The sequence below is a fragment of the Sus scrofa genome, chromosome 5 (genome assembly GCF_000003025.6).
Source record: "Sus scrofa isolate TJ Tabasco breed Duroc chromosome 5, Sscrofa11.1, whole genome shotgun sequence".
Taxonomy (NCBI): domain Eukaryota; kingdom Metazoa; phylum Chordata; class Mammalia; order Artiodactyla; family Suidae; genus Sus; species Sus scrofa.
Window position 1 is genome coordinate 58,476,661 of NC_010447.5, and position 18,649 is coordinate 58,495,309.

Sequence of the window (18,649 nt, forward strand, 5' to 3'; positions counted from 1 at the left end):
TATCTGCTTATTGGGCCACAGACAAGAGTGTTTGCATCTCCTGGGATCCTCTCTTTGGGTCAAGTGAGCTGGCAGAATACCTCCACCAGTGTCATTAGCAGCCTCCGGCAAGAGCTTTTACCTCAGTAAACAATGCTGTGAACTATAATCCAACATCTTGTAGTGTTAGACTACTGCTTTCTGTGCTGTCTGACTAGGAGTTAGGAAATGCATATTTGCAACACTGAGACATGGTGTGTTTCAAATTTCATAAATCTGGGTGATCTTCAAATACAGCTTTATCGAAAGGTTTATGGTCCTTGGAGGCAAATGTTGTTCATTAGACGTACACCTGAGGGGTAGGGAGTCTGGTAAATAAGGAGAGAGGCTTACCCTCATTAAATGGGCAATGAGCAATGAACACCATGGAGAAGAGATACCACCTGTCATTCAAAAGCTACTTGGTCCCTAGAATTAGCTCTTTCAGAGTCAGCAAGACTGCTTGGGAGGTGGATTCCAACAGCCACAAAAAAAAAAAAAAAATCCTTAATATTTATGGAGACCCCACCACACTTCCGGAATTGCACCACTGTTTTCCTTTTTTCTTTCTTTTTTGCTTTTTAGGGCTGCACCTGCAGCATATGGAAGTTCCTAGGCTAGGGGCCGAATCAGAGCTATAGCTGCCAGCCTACACCACAGCCAAAGCAACGTCAGATCCGAGCTGCATCTGCAACCTACACCACAGCTCATGGCAATGCTGGATCCTTAACCCATTGTGCAAGGCCAGGGATAGAACTTGCATCTTCATGGCTACTAGTTGGGTTCGTTACTGCTGTGCCCCAATGGGAAATCCTGGAATTGGGCCACTGTTGAAGGAGATTTTTTTTTTTTTTTTTTTTTGTCTTTTTGCCTTTTCTAGGGCCGTTTCTGCGGCATATGGAGATTCCCAGGCTAGGGGTCTAATCGGAGCTGTCGCCGCCGGCCTAAGCCAGAGCCACAGCAACTCGGGATCCGAGCTGTGTCTGCAAACTACACCACAGCTCACGGCAACGCCAGATCCTTAACCCACTGAGCAAGGGCAGGGATCGAACCCTCAACCTCATGGTTTCTAGTCGGATTCGTTAACCACTGAGCCACGACAGGAATTCCTGTTGAAGGAGATCTTTAAAAGGATGTGACCGCCAGTTGACCCATGAGCTGGACCTGGGCAATATGGAGACTCCTTACACCCTCCCTTGTCCTTGGAATGTACATTTTACCCATTGTTCTCGCCCTAGGAGCCACTGCAAGGATGCAGCCTTGAGAGATAATGTGTTATTGACACCATCTGGACAGTACATGTGAGAGAACCCCCTTAGGGACTTCATGTAAACTCTTAAGATTCTGGGGGACAGGTGTGGAGATGGACTCATCTTGCAGCTGTCCAGGACAAGCAAGGTATGTAAGTTCACCTGCTCCTTAAAACTGCCACCTACCAATTTGGAGTGGTCTGCCTCTTTCTTTGGTCTCTCCTTGGCCTTCAGGTACAAGGGCCATTTTGAATTGCACCAGGGGGACTCCTGAGTTTGCTAACCAACAGCCAGGTGTTGGGAATATGCACCTATGTGCTGGTCTGTCTCCCTAAGTAGTTAAACAACTAATTGAGAAGATGAGATATACATAAGAATATAATTATAAGTTTAACCTTATGAAATTGCCTTTTTATTATAGGCCAATAATGGTTATTTCATATGGTTAAATACTAGTAGTTTCATATGGTTCAAGATAAATAGCTTACGGACATATTATTCTCCTTTTGGGCCAGTTCTTTGTAATGCAGGACCAAATGTCCAATTTGTTGTGTGTATTATCTCTGGTGCCTGGATCCGACATGCCACTGGCATCACCGAGCCATTTGATAACTCATGCCAATTCCTCTACGTGTTTCTAATAGCAGGGGGGCCAGGAGGCAGGGAGATGGTGGTAAAGTGCCATACCTTAGGCAAAAATCCTTGAAATTGTTACAGAAGTCAATTAAGGCTTGGTTGACAGAAAAATATCCTCAGTGGAGTTAGGTCTTCACTAGAAACTGAAAGGGAGGGTGGGCTTAATTATGGAGACGGGGTCTGAGAGCTTCTTCTTCCCTGGACACTTGGCAAAAGTAAAGAGGCTGGAATGGAATTGCTGGGTCCAGGAAAGGAAGAAAATAAAACAGAAAAGAATTGGTCCAATTCTGGTGAAAGGGATTGGGAAGAGGTAGGGGAAAGTGGGCTCTGAGGTTAAAATAAAAGTAGATTAAAGGTCGACGTTGTTCTCTGCATGCTAACCCCTCCTGGAATCCACCTTCTAATATTTGGAGATTGACTCATAGAGGGGCTTGGGTTGGCTGTTGTGAATCAAGGGGCACAGAAATGTGGGGGTGGTTCTGCAGCTCTCCAAAGAGGTGGAAGATCAGCCCTACCCTGCCTTAGAAAAATAGTACTAACAATACTGAGAAAGAATAATTCACATGTGAACACACTCTATTTGTGTTTTCATGTAATGCTTTTGTGTTTGTGTGTCTTAAAAATCTTACATTCAAAGATTAGGCCTAACGAAAATTAGGGAACATGAAAGAATTAATTCAGATGTATTATGGGTGCTGTCTGGTCTATAGGACCAAATTCTCTATAGATCAAAGGGCTGAGCTACTAGGTGTAACCGTGTCACACAGGACTGTTCACTGTGTCTCCGTGGCTGCTTCTCAGGAATGTGGGTGAGAAGCTTATGATATAACCAATACGAAAATTCTTCACCACTGTAATATTCTGTATCTTTGAAGAGACAATGGATCAGAATAAAAATGATGGATACAAATGATATTGATATTAAAAATAAACAATACTACAGGTGGTGATAAGTACTGTTAAAATAGAAAGCAGCTTAAGAGGGAGAGAAATGAATGGATGTTTGCTTTTTACCGGAGGGTGGGTTTGTAAATGCCATGAAATCTAGTTTTATTTAGGGATTATTCATCTGTCTCATCATCTTCTCTCGAGGTCTTTAAATAATAGGATCTACTTTAATAAAAAATTCCAAATTCCTCAGACCTTCACTAGCAGTCAGCAAAACACACATATAAAATGTACTATACAATTTAGCCTTTAATTACATTTGCTCTGCTTTGTTTCCCATTGCTTTACGCATCAGCCTCAAGTGCTCAGAATAGATCTTAAGCTCCTTGAAGGCAAGAACTCGGCTTTAAACTGCGTGCAGCACACGGCGGCAGGCACTTAGGAAGCAAAGGCTGATTTGCGGAAAATCAAGCATGGGTCTTAAATTTTAAAAAGCGGCTCTGCCTGGGAGATGCTTTCGGCAGCGGAGCACGGATGCCCACCAGGGGCACTGTCTTCCTCCCCCACCCCTTGGCCGCCCTTCCTAGCGGCTGTTCCTCATTGCAGCCAGCAGGAGGCGCCGCGGACTCGGGTTAAATCTTTTCCCCCTTTCCTACCCCACTCCCCCCAGCACATGACGTGGGAAGCTCCCTCCACCAGAGTCTTAGCAATAGGAGTGAGGGGGTGAAGGGGTTTGGGGGTGGGGTGGGGTGGGGGGTGTGGAGAAAGAGGACACACGCGCGCACACACCCTGGGAGCGGGAGCATCTTCCCTAGCTTCGTGGGTTTCTCCTCCCACCAGAGCAGTGTGAGAGGTAGGTGTGTGTGTGTGTGTGTGTGGCACGTTTTTGAGTGTGAGACCCAAATCCAGACCAGGCAACCTGTGATCTCCGCCCTGCCCTGGTCCCCGGTGATTAATCCCCCTTTTTCTTACTCTCCCCTCCTCTTCCTCTCCCGCTGCCGCGCGGTTGACTTGCACAGCCTGCCCCCGCCCGCTTCCCCTCCCCCGGCTCCCATCATCACCAACTGGAATCTGGGCTCCTGCTTCTCCACCCCCCACCTTTTTTTTTGAGAAAGGCAGGTCCCCCACCCCCTTTGAAAAACCACTTCCTTCGGCTTCTTCACCTCTAGGAAATCTCGGGGCTTAGCTCTATCGAAAGTGCTCGTCTGGGTGATTTTTGAGCACCACAATCTCGAAGTGCTGGCGTCCGAATGCATTTTCCTTTGCTTTGCAAAGAAGACTCGTGAACTTCAAAACCCTCCGAGGAGAATTATTAATCCTGCTTTGCAGGAAAGGAAAACCCTCAATCCCCGGCCACTGACTACCCCTCTCCGGAGACCCTGCGGTCGCCAGGGCGCTCCAAGCCGGTACGTATATATTCGTATATATTCGCTTTGGAGTATCCGGTCTCAATTTGGGGCTTGGAGGTGTCGGGAAGATAAAAGGTCGAAGCTGTGGAGCCGTTAACCAAGCTGGTGTTAGGTAAAGCTCTTAAATCTGGCAGAAACCGGCATTTGCTCATTTGGGCATAGCTTTTAAAAAAGATTTTTCAGGGTGAAGGGGTAGAGCTCTCTCTGGTCATTTTTTTGAGGGGGGGGTTAGTCCCCTTACCGAGCAGAGAGGCTGGGCATCGGTGCCCCGGGCCGAAGCCACGCGCCGCGACCATCCGTCCAATCGACACGTTGCAGGTGAAGCCCCGTGCGCTGCACATCAGCGCGGCGGCGGCGTGAGTGTGCGCGGGGGTGAGTGTGAGTGCGCGCGCGGGGGCGCGTGCGCGCCGGGGGCGTGTGTGTGTGTGTGTGTGCGCGCGTGTCAGTGTGCCTCTTCCAAGGAATGCCCAGTGTGCACGCGGTGCACAATCAGAACCCATTCAGCGCGAGCCGGGGGTGGGAGGAGGCGCTGCTGCTGGAGGCGATGGGGAGAGCAAGACAGACATGTCAGCAGCACTGCAGATGGGGCTGGGGGCCGCACTTGCTGGCGAGTTAAGTGGGGATTGTGTTTTTGCGTGTGTGTGAGTGTGTGTTGCTACATGGAGCCGCTTTTCCCTCCCTTCCTCCCTGCTTCCCACTTCCCTCCTTCGCTCCCTCCCTCCCTCTCTCCTCTTCCATTCAGGTTGGCTTTCCCACCTCGCATCCATGCCTGTCCCAGGAATGGTATAGCCAGACCTTTTCTGAATTATTTATAGACCGGTGCCAGCTGTTTTCAATTCCTCTCGTGTGCACTCTGTGGGAAATGCAGGGTTTCCTCCCCCCTTTCCTTAAAACGAATTATCTCTTTTTTGGAATGCATTTTTCTCACCCTCTGGGGGACACTCGAATCAAACCCTGACCGCCTCTTTTTCCCCCTTAGGAAGGGGACGCTTTGGGAATGACCATGCTCCACCGAGGGACCGAGCCGGCCCCCAGCTTCTCTACACAGAGCCTCCTCCACTAAAGCTCCAAAAATCAAAAACCGTAATTGCCAGAAGAATCATTAAAAAAAAAAAAAAAATAGTCCAGCCACTACCCTCACATGCAAACGGAATAATCACTCTGGATTCTGCATTGTGAGCTGCTCTCCATACCCTGAATTACCTTTGAATTCCATCTTTTTTTTTCTTTGAATTTGCATCTCTTCAAGACACAAGATTAAAACAAAATTCATGCTAAATTGGATTTGAAATTATCTTCCTTTTATTTATCCTTCGTCTTTCTTATGTGGATATGCAAGCAAGAAGAGGCGACTGGACATTCCCAACATGCTTACTCCCTTAATCTGTCCGTCTAGAGGTTTGGCTTCTACAAACCAAGGTAGGGCAAATTCTATTTCATTTTCTTCTCACCTGGGGTAGGGATTCCTTGTTTATCTCTCTCTTCAAGTCCCTCAAGTGGATTTGGGGGGAAGAAAAGGTTACAAGATATTCAAATAATGTTGTCTTGGGAAAAAGCTTGTTACAAAGAGGAAATCTCCCATGTTATTTCTTTTCCTTCCTCATCAAACAGGTTTTGGGATTTTGGGAGGCAGTGGGGGTGGATGTATGTGGGGGCAGAAGATGCTGGATGGCAGAAGGGGTTATATGTATGCAGACACGGCTGGGAGACCTGTGTGATTTTCGAGTTAAATAGCAATTTATCCACCCCAAGCTAAAGCTGTGATTTTCATGGGAATCTGGAAATCTTTTTCTTTTATTCAGGCTGGCTTTTCCCCCTTGCCACTTACATGCCTCTGTGGTTCCTGTTTCTACCTTCCTAGGCATCCTTTTTATGCCCTTTAGAAAATGAAATAATGAATGAGATTACTGTGGTTGTTGCCCCAAAGTCCACTTGCTGTCTAAAGGGCTGACCTGGGCCCAGAGATCCCGGGAGGCCTACTGCAGAGGGACAGGTCTAGGTGGGAAATCAGGCTGGTCTAAGAACACCTGGAATTGGAGGATGTTTCAGGTTAAGGGGACTTAAATCTTAAGCTTGGAAAAAAGGAGTCCTGTCAGTATTCTGCTTTTTAATTTGTATTTTTTGGTGTGCTATTATATTTGAGCTATAAATTTCTCCTTCTGTCTACACATCTATTTATACCCACACATCCTCCAAGCAAACTGTTACTTCCACACTCTTGCAAAATGGCTATCTTGCAGAGTTCTAAAATGCTGTGCGTGTAGCAGGGGTGCAGAATTCGACACGTGAGTCTTTGTGTTAAACAAAGAGATGTGCCGTTTGCGTGTGTTAGCCTTGGACCCTCCAAATAGAATTAATACTTACATTTTTCTCCCTCTCATCCATTTCTACAACATGTGAAATGTGGCTTGGCGGTATTTTCATGTACTTGAAAAGAGAAATAGCAAGAGAAATGGAAAAGACTTAGCTGATGGCTCTTCACCTAGTCACTCGTACAATCCAAGACATCTCCTAGGAAATCAGATTGCCCATGGGCAGGAGGGCCAGGGTGGTAAGCTGGCTACTCCTCTTCTTGGTCCACTGACCATATGTCCCCAAACTCTGAAGGCACCCAAGTGCAGGAATCAGGTTGAGATAAAGATTTTCAAAATAATGGAGCAGAATCACTAGCACCAGTCATCTTCCTGAAAGTATTCTTCCCCCATACCTTTTTCCCAGCCTTTTTAATAAGACTTTGAAACCATCCAAAATCCTAAAAGGACAAGGGGGAAGTAAGGGAAGGTCCTTGTCACTCCGCCTCACAGTAGAAGATAGTTCTTCATTGTCCAGAAAGGATGGATAGAATCCATTCCATGACTCCCCTCCCCCAGCTTTCATTCTTTGGAGTGTTGATTGCCTCAACACTGATCTGGAACCATGGTGTCATCAGAAGTGACCGGGTGGGATCCCACTTGGAGCCCTGATCTTACCACATCTACAAATAGCTGAAGTTGTCCAGGGTGTGCTTACCTGAGACACCTGAGCTGGTTCCCCATCTGCTTCTACTCCTTCAAGTGGGAGGATGAGCTCTGAATTTACTTCAAAATAGAACAGAGGCATGGGTGAAAAAAATAATCTCCATGTGTGAAGATTCCATGGGGAAGATGAGCCAGGCAAGGTGGGTCTTCAAGGGTGCTGCCCCTTCTGCGTCCCTGGTGGTACAACAGTGCTCTCCACCAGGTAGCTCCTTCATGGTGTTGATTGGTGAGGAGGTTGCCAGAAGGCCTGTGGACAGAATCTCAGCCCTGTTCACCTTGAATGCTACTGGGGTTAAGCCAGGTTCCAGGCCATCATCAGTTGGCTCTAAGACCGGGCAAAGGATAAGACATTGAAAGGGGAGGAAGAGGAGGTCTAGGAGGTGGGAAAGCCACAGAGAAAAGAATGGCATCTGCCTGGGAAGGGCTTGTTGGGGTACCAGGAGGAGTCGCCGCAGGTGTCTTCGCCTTTCCACATCCACAGCCAGTTTGGAGACTCTGGGAGGAGGCAGGTGTCCCCACCTGTCCCCGTGAGCAGATGCTGAGAGGCTGTGACTCAGTGATGCTCTGGGCTGCCTTGGGGCCATGGTCCTCTTCCCTCTTTTCCCCTCACAGCACATAGAGCTGCCTGGGTTCTATTTTGTCTTCTCCCTCCCGCCCCCGCCCCAGCCACCCCCATACGGTGTGGGCTACATGGGGAAGAAATGTGGCTGCTGGTGGGAGGAACAGCACGTTTAATTCCAGTTGAGGCGCCTCCATGATGTGCAATTAAGAAAAAAAAAATGAATAGGAAATAAAGACTTCCTAGGCAAGCACGGTTGAGGATATTAGGTTGGTGATTTCAAGGGAAGCAGAACAACATGGTATCTTCTCTGCCTGTGTTTCAGGTGTAGCAAAGCATGACGGATCTTTGAACACAGGGCGATATGGCAGCTTAGAGATGGATGCCGAATGCAAGGAGAGGAGCAGGTTGAGCCCCACCGTGTCTAGTTTCTTCTCTCCATTGGCTCCGTCTCTGGGAAGCCTGTCTATCTGAAGAGTCTTGTTTTGCCACTGGATATGTATAATTTATCGGGGGGTAGATATAGGCAAAGAGAATAAGGAAGGAGGCAAAACGAGAGAGAAAGAGGAGAAAGAAAAAAATTCCTCTAGTCCCTACTTTGCACACCCAGTGCCTTTCTTTTAGGCTGAGTGAGAAGAGAGACTTCCTCTGGCGAAGGGGTGAACAGCAGGTACCTTGATTTTATATTCCTGCTTCACCTCCAGAATGATGACTTCAGAACCTTGAATGGCCGGCTCCCTTGACCTTCATGTCCATGCACCCGGCCTTGTGTGGGGAGGGGCAGTGGGCACCCACAGGGTTGGGAAGGAGATGTGGACGAAAATTGGTTGGTGGGATGAGTGGTGCCTGATGGGGAGAAACAGGAATGAGCTGATCCACCCTTGGCCACATCATCGTTATCTGGTAAAAAACATTCTCCCATCTCCTCCATGGATGTGAGGAACCCAGGATGCATGCTTTTGTTTTCCTGTTCAAGAATAAGAAAATAAAGGTGACACGTCCACTCGTCTGACAGGCTAAAGCAAAAATTTAGTTAATGTTTGTAGACTTTTAAATAGGGAAGGAGGCAGGAGAAAGGACAGGTTATGTGTGAAGAAACCAGAGCAAAAAATCAGCCTATAAGAACCAGGTGGAACTCATCATTTGAAAGGTTGGGAAACTATTATTCTGAATGACAGCCTTCTCTCCATAACAATGGAGACTAGGGCTGATGAAGCAATCATCTCGTGTAACTTGGGGTCAGGAGTGGCTAAGCTCCTTTTCCTCAGTGCCATTCTGTACCCTCCGTAAGAATTCTAGAAATTTCTTCCTGTCTGTAAACTACATTTTCAGTCTCTGTTACTGTGCATACAGTTGGATCCTAATATCGTCTCTCTCTGTAAATAAATATGGATCCAAAGAGTTACCGGTCTAATGAATCGTTCATATTTATGAAAGCGCATCTCCTCTTTGCAACCACAAGAAGAAGTCTCCAGGGGGAGTAGATTAGTGGTCTACTGGGCATCTTGTTAAAAGATACATTCTGAATTGATATTTCAGAAGGATGCAGAAGAGAGAACAGAATGTGGTCAGGGTGTGAGAGCAGGCACGGCTCAGAGGAGTTGGGTTTCTAACACGCACCTGTGGCTGTTAATGGTCTGTCTGCAGCCGTCACATAAGATCCATAGTGTGAATGAACTCTTGGGGTTTTGCGAACCCAGAGAGGTGTGTTTAGACCTTGTGGTTGGTTCCTGCATGTTCTCTAACCGCCTTATTTTTTTCTTTTCACTTTCCAGTGCTTTCAGCTTAGGTTGGCAGGGAAGGGACCTAGCGCATTATGTGACCGGTCACTGAAGTCCTCTATGACTGTCCCAGGCAGGGGGATTGCTCTGCTTGTTCATGATTATTAGTACACTTCATCCTGGTTCTGTGTATGTGCCTTGTTTCCATAAGAAGTTCGTGAGCCCCTTGAGGGCAGAGAGGGAGTGTTTATTCATCTTGAATCATTTATACTTGACACAGTGACTGGCACATGATAGAGACTGGGAAAACATCAAATGAATGAATGGAGAGAAGAAGTGTAGTTTTAGTAAATGATGCTATTTGTTGTTGGTGATGGGTATAAGCCTGGTTTGACATTATGATGTTAGATGAGACCAAGAATATCAGAGCTCCATGACACTTTAGAAAGCATCTCCTCTGAGCTTCTCATTTAACAAATGAAGCTGATGTGATTTGGTTAAGGTGGGGTGACTGCTCAGTGACGAGGCTTTGTGCAGCACAGTTGAATAGGGTGAGATGCGGAGGTTATGTGTGGACTTCATATATCCACATCAGTGATTCTCAAACTTTATTGTAAATAGGAATCTCCTGAGCATCTTGTTAAATGGTACATTCTGAGTCGGTAGGTCTGTGGTGGTACTCAAGATTCTGTCTTTTTAACCATCTCCCAGGTGAAGCCAAAGTTACCAGACCACACATCATGGGTCTGCGTCATTCCTGAACCTAATTCTCTATCATGGTTAACACTGGCAGTTCCCCATGTATTTCTCCTTTGGGGACCTCCAGCATTTCTGCCTTGTTCTTAAAAATAGAAAAGAAAATTCAGAATGGAAGCTTTGTATTTCAGTTCGCCCAGGTCCCCTCTTCATTCTTCCACTCTTGTACATTTTTTGCCTCCTTCTCTTCCATTTTCTATGCCTTCTTATTCTGGTCCTTTCCCTAATTGATTCTCCTGCCTCTTTTTTATGTACTCCTGAGTCTGGATTTATTTATTAGTGTCTCTTGGCCTCTTTTCTTTCACACTATCTCTTCTTTTTACTTTATTTATTTTTATGAGTTTTGCTCTCCTCAATTATTCAACAAACATTTGTTAAGCACCAATATTTGTCAAGTAGTGTGCTGTGAAAAAGAATTAGCTCTGGTCTATCCCATCCAGTAGCTCATGATATAATGGTGGAGCCATGTAAGGAGTCCACCACAGTCTTAGGTAAGAGCTGTGAAGGAGAGCAGCCTGAGAGAAGGAGGTGGGCTTCATGGAGGGGTTAACATTTAAACTACGTCTTTAAAAATAATTAGAAGTTTTATAGAAGGAGAGAATGCTCGGGAGGATGGAAAGCAGATGGCGAGGCAAGTGGCGTGGAGGGGCCAGCCTCCTATCTCACTGGCATCCCCTAACTTGGGGAGAAGAGCAGCATAAGAATGTGCTGGTTCATTGATGATGAGTTTCAGATTGCAAACGATGAGGCCAGAGGATAAAAGTCAGGGTCTTCTTAAAAGATGAGGGAAGAGGCTGTCATTTCAGCTTTCATGGGTCTACAGTTCATGAATCCCAGCCCTGTTTATTAGGCTTGTCACTGGAATGAGCAAATGGTACAGATTTTCATTGTAGACCACTGGATTGCAACTCACTTTGTCCACGGCCATTATAAAGAAAGGGACAGCTGTTAGTTGGTTGGTAGCCAAGGAGAAAGCTGGATCATGGCCCAGGCTGAGCTCCTGGGAATGAAGGCCCAGCCTGGCCCCTTGTGTTTCTCAAGTAGGGAGGCAAAGTTGCCATGTTGCTCAGACACTGGCTGCTTTCTTTAATGGCCAAGGGGAGTGATGGCATAAGAGGGGCTCAGTTACTCCCAGGGCCTTCACAACACATTTTGGTAGCCTTTTGAGATGGCCTCTTGTTTCAGAAGTGTTCTTCATGGGGACGCCCAGGTGTAGAGGTGATAGGAAGACACCTTCAGCCGCCACTCCTTTAAACTGTAGCAGCGGTGCCTAAGGGGAGAGGGATTGGAAATGAATGTTCCTCTAGATTTTATTTACAACTCTTCTTGCTCCTCACCCTTTGACCCTTTTCCCCTGCTTTCACTGTTTCTCAGTAGATCATGGTCTATATTCATTTCATTTGCAAAAGGAACCTAAGCTTGGCCTGAAGACTTTCTAAAGATCCGCTTACCCATAAAGAGAGTGTCCTGAATCTCAAGGTAGGTGAATGAGCAGATGATGCCACTGAGTGGGACATCCATTCCAAGGTGACTTGAGGGGCAGGGCAGTAGAGGCATAATGAAAACACTTTGCTTAAGAGGACGAGGAGATGGGGGAGGAGGAGGCCAGGCTTATAGGGCAGGTGTCTGTCCTCTCTGGTAGCAAGCTTCCTAGATCAGGACAGTTTAAGCAACCTTGACTCCTTTGACTTAGAACAGCCAAACTGTACTCCACTCATGCCATCCCCCGTGGCTTTGCTCATTGCCTCATTCAGACCATGAATTTCCTGTTTTAGAAAGAAATGTCAAGTCTAAATTTCTCATTAATCTTTATATAGACCCACTCAGGGCTTCAATTGGTTAGAATTTCTTAGGGAATCAGATCTTGCTTCTTTTGAAGAGGTGGGACTTCAAAACAATGGCTGGACAAAAGCTCTGCATTGTTCGGGGAGGGGAGAAGTGAGACTGGGAAGAAACCTGAGGCTTAGGTGATGTCTCTAATCCCTGTGCCAAAGCCCACTGTTCTCTGTGAGGAGGCCCAGGTGTTCTGGCTCCATCCTCCCATCTCCCAGGGCCCTTAGTCTGGTCACTCAGCCACCATAGTCACAGTATCTTTAGATTAGAGACCGGTGCTTTTTGTGTACATCCAGACACACACACACACACACACCACCACTAGGCTTGTGTGCATTCAGGCATGGTTGAGCAGAGACTTAGCTACCAAACAGTAGCCGAAAGTATCCTTAGGAGTTCTCTTCATGGCTCAGTGGTTAACAAACCTGACTAGGATCCGTGAGGATTCAGGTTCGATCCCTGGTCTTGTTAGTGGGTTAAGGATCTGGCGTTGCCGTGAGCCGTGTTGTAGGTGGAAGAAGTGGCTCGGATCCCACATTGCCGTGGCTGTGGTGTAGGCCAGCAGCTGTATCTCCAATTCAACCCCGAGCCTAGGAACTTCCATATGTGGCAGGTGTGGCCCTAAAAAGCAAAAAACAAAAAAAACAAAAAAACCCCCCAAAAAACCCTTAAATGTGTCGAATGTGTTTGCACATTGGAAGCTGTGGAAATAGTCCTGAGCTGAGCCGCGTGGTCTAAAGCCAGATACCTGTGGCAGAGCTCTGTCCACCCAATCTCTTTTCAGCACTTTCCCCTGCACTGTCCTGCCCCACTCATCCCTTTGGGATGCCTGATCCTTCAGCCGGTCACTGGTGAGCATGTGTGCACCCACACGTCTTCATATCCCAGGGTACCACATACTCCCTTGATGTGTATGGGTCTTTGAAGTGTTAAGTTTCCCAGGGTCTCCAGGAGCTGCCTACCAGAGGATGGGAGAGGGGGTGAGCTTGGGAGTCAGAGGCTCCTTTTCGTTTCTGCTTGTGTTCTTTTACTTCGTGGCCAAGCGTGTGCCAGCCGTAGCTGCTGGGCGTGGAGTCCCTTGTTTCTGAAACAGTGAGACAGGCTACAGTAGCACTCCTTCACCCCGGGTCAATAACATGATCCCCTGCAGAGCTTTTGCAAAAATAAGTGTAAAAAATGAAACAACAGGAGTTCCCCTTGTGGCGCAGTGGTTAACGAATCCGACTAGGAACCATGAGTCTGCGGGTTCGATCCCTGGCCTTGCTCAGCGGGTTAAGGATCCGGCGTTGCTGTGGGCTGTGGTGAAGGTTGCAGACGCGGCTCGGATCCTGCGTTGCTGTGGCTCTGGCGTAGGCTGGTGGCTATGGCTCTGATTCGACCCCTAGCCTGGGAACCTCCATATGCCGCGGAAGCGGCCCTAGAAAAGGCAAAAAGACAAAAAAAAAAACAAAAAAAAAACCCCTGAAACAACAACAGAAGCGAGGATGTCCATGTCCGGGCCATACCTTGAAGAGTTAAATTCAAATCTCTCTGGGAGGCAGCCAGGCAGTGGTCATTTAAAAACGTTTCCCATTCTCATGGTGGCTGTATTTGTGAGAACCACCAGGCAAGATGACGACCAAGGCCCCAGGAGCTCTGCACATCAGGCCGCCCCAGCATTTCAGCGTGCAGAGGGACACCCTAGCAAGGCTTGGCTGTTACATGGCAGAGGGTCCCTAAGTCAGAGTGCTACAGAAGCAGTTGCACTAGGCGGAAATTCAGTGTGCAGGGTATGCCAAGGTGTGGAACTGGTGTTTAGCTAAGAGCAGAGCTGTCTTCACCCTAATTCCAGGCACTTTCACCAGTGACATGGCCTGGCATGGAGCGTTGGGAAAGTTAGGGGCTTGCTTTCCCTAACAACCTTGAAACAGGTGTGGCCATGAAGTAGGGCGAGTGGCCCTCGGTTCGGCAAACATCCTCTGTTCCACTTAGTCTTTATTGAGGGTGCCCCATTTCTTGTTTTGGAGAGAAAGCCTCATTTCACTCTCCTTCATAACACTGCAAATGTAGGGAAACTATTAATATATGGGGCTGGATAAGCAGACCCTGATTGACTGGTGAGGGATGTGAATGGTGCAATTATCTTGGTGCCGGTTGGGATCCACTGGTCCCGGTCCCCTCCTTCTCAGGGCCAGAAGATGTATATTGAAGGTTCAAAGATGAGAAAGAGGGTGGGAGGCATTAAGCTTCATGCTTCTGTGCTTGTAACTTTAGTCACTGACACTTAGCCTGGCTGGGTTAATAGCTTTCTCACCTCTTTCCTTTTTGACTCCCTCCCCTCCCCGTTTTAAAGTAAATGTGAACCTATACGGACAGAGATGAGGGGGAAAAGCAGACTTAGGGACCTGGGTTCCTTTAAAAAGACAAACCATAAGAGAGTAAAAAATACTTAGTTCTGATTTGGACATCAGAGCAGCTGGAGATGCGAGAGAAAGGTTGTAAGTGTGATTTGGACTCTCAGTGGTGTTTGGTGGGAGATGCAGAGCCACTGAGTGCCTAGAAGGAAGCTAAGCAGTGTTCTCATTGACCGGCACTCCCTAATATCTTACTGCTTGGCCCTATGGAAACAAAACATCCAAACCACAGATACTGCAGCCTCTACCCCTGGATTTGTTATCATGCAGACCACATACATTCTGTGGGGCCAGAATCGATGTCTTCAGGGTTCGTGGCTCCCCATTTGATCACCTTGTTAGAAATATCAGGATTGTTTCTGGGCTGAAGGGGGAAGGGAACAAATTTCAGTCCTTATCTGGTTCTGTTTCCATCTGTATCCTGGTTTTCCCTTCTGCTCACAGAGGAAGAGAGACTGCAGAAGAAATCTGACCCTGGCTCAGCTTTGGGAGGTCAGTCTTGGGTAGGAGAATGTTGACCCCTTGGATTTTGGACGAAAAAACACTGGAGGCATTTTCTTAGAGCCTGCCTATAGAAGAGAAATCACTTTCGTTTGGTGCTTAATTTGCTATTTGCTATTTTCCCAAGAGAATGAGATTCTTGCTTTATGTCACTCTGTGTCTACTGTGCTTATGGAATGCTCTGCACACGGGCACCGCTCAGAAATGCTGGTTGTTGATACAGATGAGGATGGAAGTGAACGTGCTTTGAGGATAAAGTTGACATATTAATACCTTTTACGTTTCCATTTCCTTGCCATCCAAGCACCTCTTGATGCTTTGGGTGAATTTTATTGGAGTTGTATGCATGAGGGTATCTTTAGTGCTACCTATGGGCTGACAATGAAAATATACCCATTCCTTAGCGCCTCACTTCTTTGAGCTTCATTTTATATTGTGCCCAATGAGGGTATTTCTTCCAAAAGCTCCTCTCAATCATCATTTATTATGCTTTTCCCCTTACCTTCCAATTCCATGTAAATACTGTCCATTCTTCAAAATCCATCTCAAAGCCTGTCTCAGCCACCAGATCTTTTTTTTTTTTTTTTTAAAGTTTATGGCCACACCTGAGACATATAGAAGTTCCTAGGCCAGGGACTGAACCTGAGCCACAGCTGCGACCTACACTGCAGCTTCATCAATGCCAGATGCTTTAACCCACTGTGCCGGGCCAGGGACTGAACCCGCACCACTGCAGTGACTGAGCCCCTGCAGTCAGGTTCTTAACCCACTGTGGGAATGCCTCACCCACCAAGTCTTGGTTGATCTTCCCAGCCAGAAATAAGCCCTCTCAAGTTGTTTATTTACATACTGTTTTTATTTTCCCTCTCTCTCTAGTTCCCTTCCTTATTCCGGCTTTTTGGGGCAGATCCCTAGGAGGGTTTTTTCATCTCATGTCCCCCAGTTGCCTTCACTGTGCTGGGCTTTCTGGAATAAATAGGATCGTGGTTACTCACCTTCTCAACCTCTCCTTTTTATTCTGTGCCTCTTTACTGAGAAGCTTTGATTTCCAGATAAAATTCAAAGTTGGCCCTGAAACTTTGAATGGTCTTTCCATCACCATAGCAGGGAATCTCATTTATTGATAAATCTGGGTTTATGTAACTGAGACAGAGGTTAGGGAAGGGAGTGAGAAGGTCCTGGAATTAGGGAGCCAGAAGTTATAGATCATTTTGGAGATAAATGGTGAAATGAAAACGCTAAGAATTATTGCTGTCAGTTTAAATACAGTAATTATCTAAAAGGAATTGCCTCATCTTTGCTTAAGGCATTTCAATCTTTTGTTGAAACCGGGCCTTGAATTGGCAATAGATACTTGTGCTTACATTTTTTTATATATATATATAAAATATTCTTGGTTATATTAACGTATGTTATCTCATTGAATCTTTACCAGAAAGCTGACAATATTCTTTTGTCTCTCGGATGAACAGAGTGAGGATTAGAGAGCTCAAGGTCACACAGCTCTAAGCAGCAAGCCAGGGTTTCAGCTTCCATCCTCTGATTCTAACCCCTGGCTCTTTAAATTATATAGAGCTGCCTCCATGTAAAGGAGATGCAGGTTTACTTTGTATGTAGAGGACCCTGTAAGTTTGAGCTACAGTGACTTCCTTCCAGATCTCTTCTGTTAGGGCTTTGCTCTTGGCAAAAGGCAAAGTTGTTTTCAAGTGGAAAAATGCATCCTACGAAATAGCCAGTTTCTGGGCTGTAATTTAATTTATGGAGGACAAAAGAAGTGGGGAAGTCATGGCCCTGGCAATCGGCGCCTCTTTTATTTCACCCCATGGTTAAGGCTTGGGCGCCATCTTCTTCGCCTGTTCCTACCATTCTGTAAATATACTTCACCTCCAACAGGAAGACTCTACTTCCTTTAAGAGGAAACAGCCTTCTTCTCTACTCACTTAATACTGGACATTTGGGTGATTACCCATTTTCTTGTACCTATTTCTTCCTCAAACCCATTTGTAAGCCACGACTTCAAGTGGAGAATAATGGTGAGAGTAGGAGGATGGTGGACAGAAATCCTGCTTCGTTGTTGGGGTGTCTGTTAGTAATGGGAATGATTATTATTGTTCTATGAGATATACTTGCTTGCTTCCAAAAAGGATGAGAGGGAGCTCATTTTGTTTCAAATAGCTACATTAACTGTTGACTCAGAGGGCAGTTTTTAAAAACTAAAATAAACATACAAGTCAAAGGTACAATTTCCCATTTCTTTATTGTTCTGTTTTAAAAAAGAGGCAGTGTCTTGGTGCCACAGAGAGTTCTGGTGCCTCAGCTTTACCACATGTATATTTGAAAGCTACTTAAAAAAAAAAAAAAAAGTAGCTAATTGGAAGCAAAATGGTATTGAGGAAGGAATGCTGGCTGAGGGGCCAGGAACCCAGGTCCCACCTCAGCCCCGTGTGGGTGCTGTGGGACTCAGGCAAGTTATCCAGCCTCTCCAGACTTGCTTCCTCATCTGTCAAATGAGGTCTTTAGGGGAGGCAGTTACTGCATTGGGGATCAGAGAAGGAAACATAAAGCAGCCCCTCAAACCATGAGTTTAATACACACACACACACTATCATTGCTAGTAACTCCATCCTGCTCAATGTGGCAACTCTTCAGTGGCCTCTGGTGAGGTCCGTGCACTCCCAGAGGGCAGGAGAAGAGGATAGTCTGACGAGGGGACAGGCGGGGGCAACCGAGTCCTGGCCTTCAGAACACAGAGCAGCACCAGGCAGGGGACCCGTGGTTTCTAATCTTTGGTCTCTGTCTCCTTCTCACGTTCTCTTTTACACTATTTATCTAGCAAACTAGATAAACGCTTGTCAGAAAGGAGAGCGAGACTAATCTTTTCTAGCTTTCTGTATAGAACCATTTTTTCCAGGCTTATCTTTTATCTTTACACGATCCAAGAAGAGGAGGGATGGAGATGGCGACGCAAGCGGAGGAAAAGGATACATGCAAGGTGGCCTCGCACTCTGGGCCTTCGCTCAGTGTCTGCAGTGCCCTCCCCGCCTTGGCTCACCTGCCTCACTCCTACTCTGCCTTTAGGATTCAGCCCAGGGATCCTCCGCCACAGGTCTTCCTGGTCCCCCTAGGCTGGAGTCACTGTCCTCTTCCTGCTCCCATGGTCCCCTGGTTTGAAATGACTCTCATGTCTCCATCCCATCCATCCCATGGTACGAATTTCTCAAGGGCAGAAACCACCTCTGCCCTGTGCCTCACATGCACCAAGCCAAATGCTGGACTGGGGTAGACACATACTAAATAGCTGGTGGCATGGTGTGGGCTCTTACAGGCCCTGTGTTCAGTGCTTTACATGCATGAATGAATTGGATGGTCCCTGCACCCCCGCCTCCCTGGAGGTTTCTATGGTTATTGCCTACGATTTAGGGACAAGGACACTGCGGCCATGAAGAAGTTAAAACTTGTGTAGCCCAAGTGCAGAGCCAGAATTTGAACCCCGCTGTCTGGCTGGAGCTCCTGCTCTTAAGTTTTATCCTCTACAGCTTTGCAGTAAAATTTTATAGTTGACTTGAATGGCCAAGTACTTAGAAGAAACATATTGTGTGTCCAGTTGTCCATAATAAGGATAGTGGAGCGAAGGGAAGAGAGTGCACAGCAGGATTCTCAGGGTGGTT

At 46.7% G+C, this 18,649-nt stretch overlaps 1 protein-coding gene across 7 annotated transcripts in view; it reads left to right on the forward strand.

The window, feature by feature from the left end:
- The window catches only part of GRIN2B (glutamate ionotropic receptor NMDA type subunit 2B), a 470,874-nt gene continuing 453,426 nt past the window's right edge, over window positions 1,202-18,649 (forward strand). For 2 of the 7 annotated variants that reach the window (XM_021092317.1, XM_021092314.1), the window contains exons 1-2: window positions 3,817-4,198; window positions 5,181-5,620. The gene's annotated coding sequence lies outside the window, so the exon portion shown is untranslated. Of the gene's footprint in view, window positions 1,417-3,530; window positions 3,646-3,816; window positions 4,199-4,232; window positions 4,314-4,365; window positions 4,520-5,180; window positions 5,621-18,649 lie in introns of those variants that run through there. The other 5 variants (XM_021092316.1, XM_021092315.1, XM_021092318.1 and 2 more) reach the window with 5 other exon arrangements.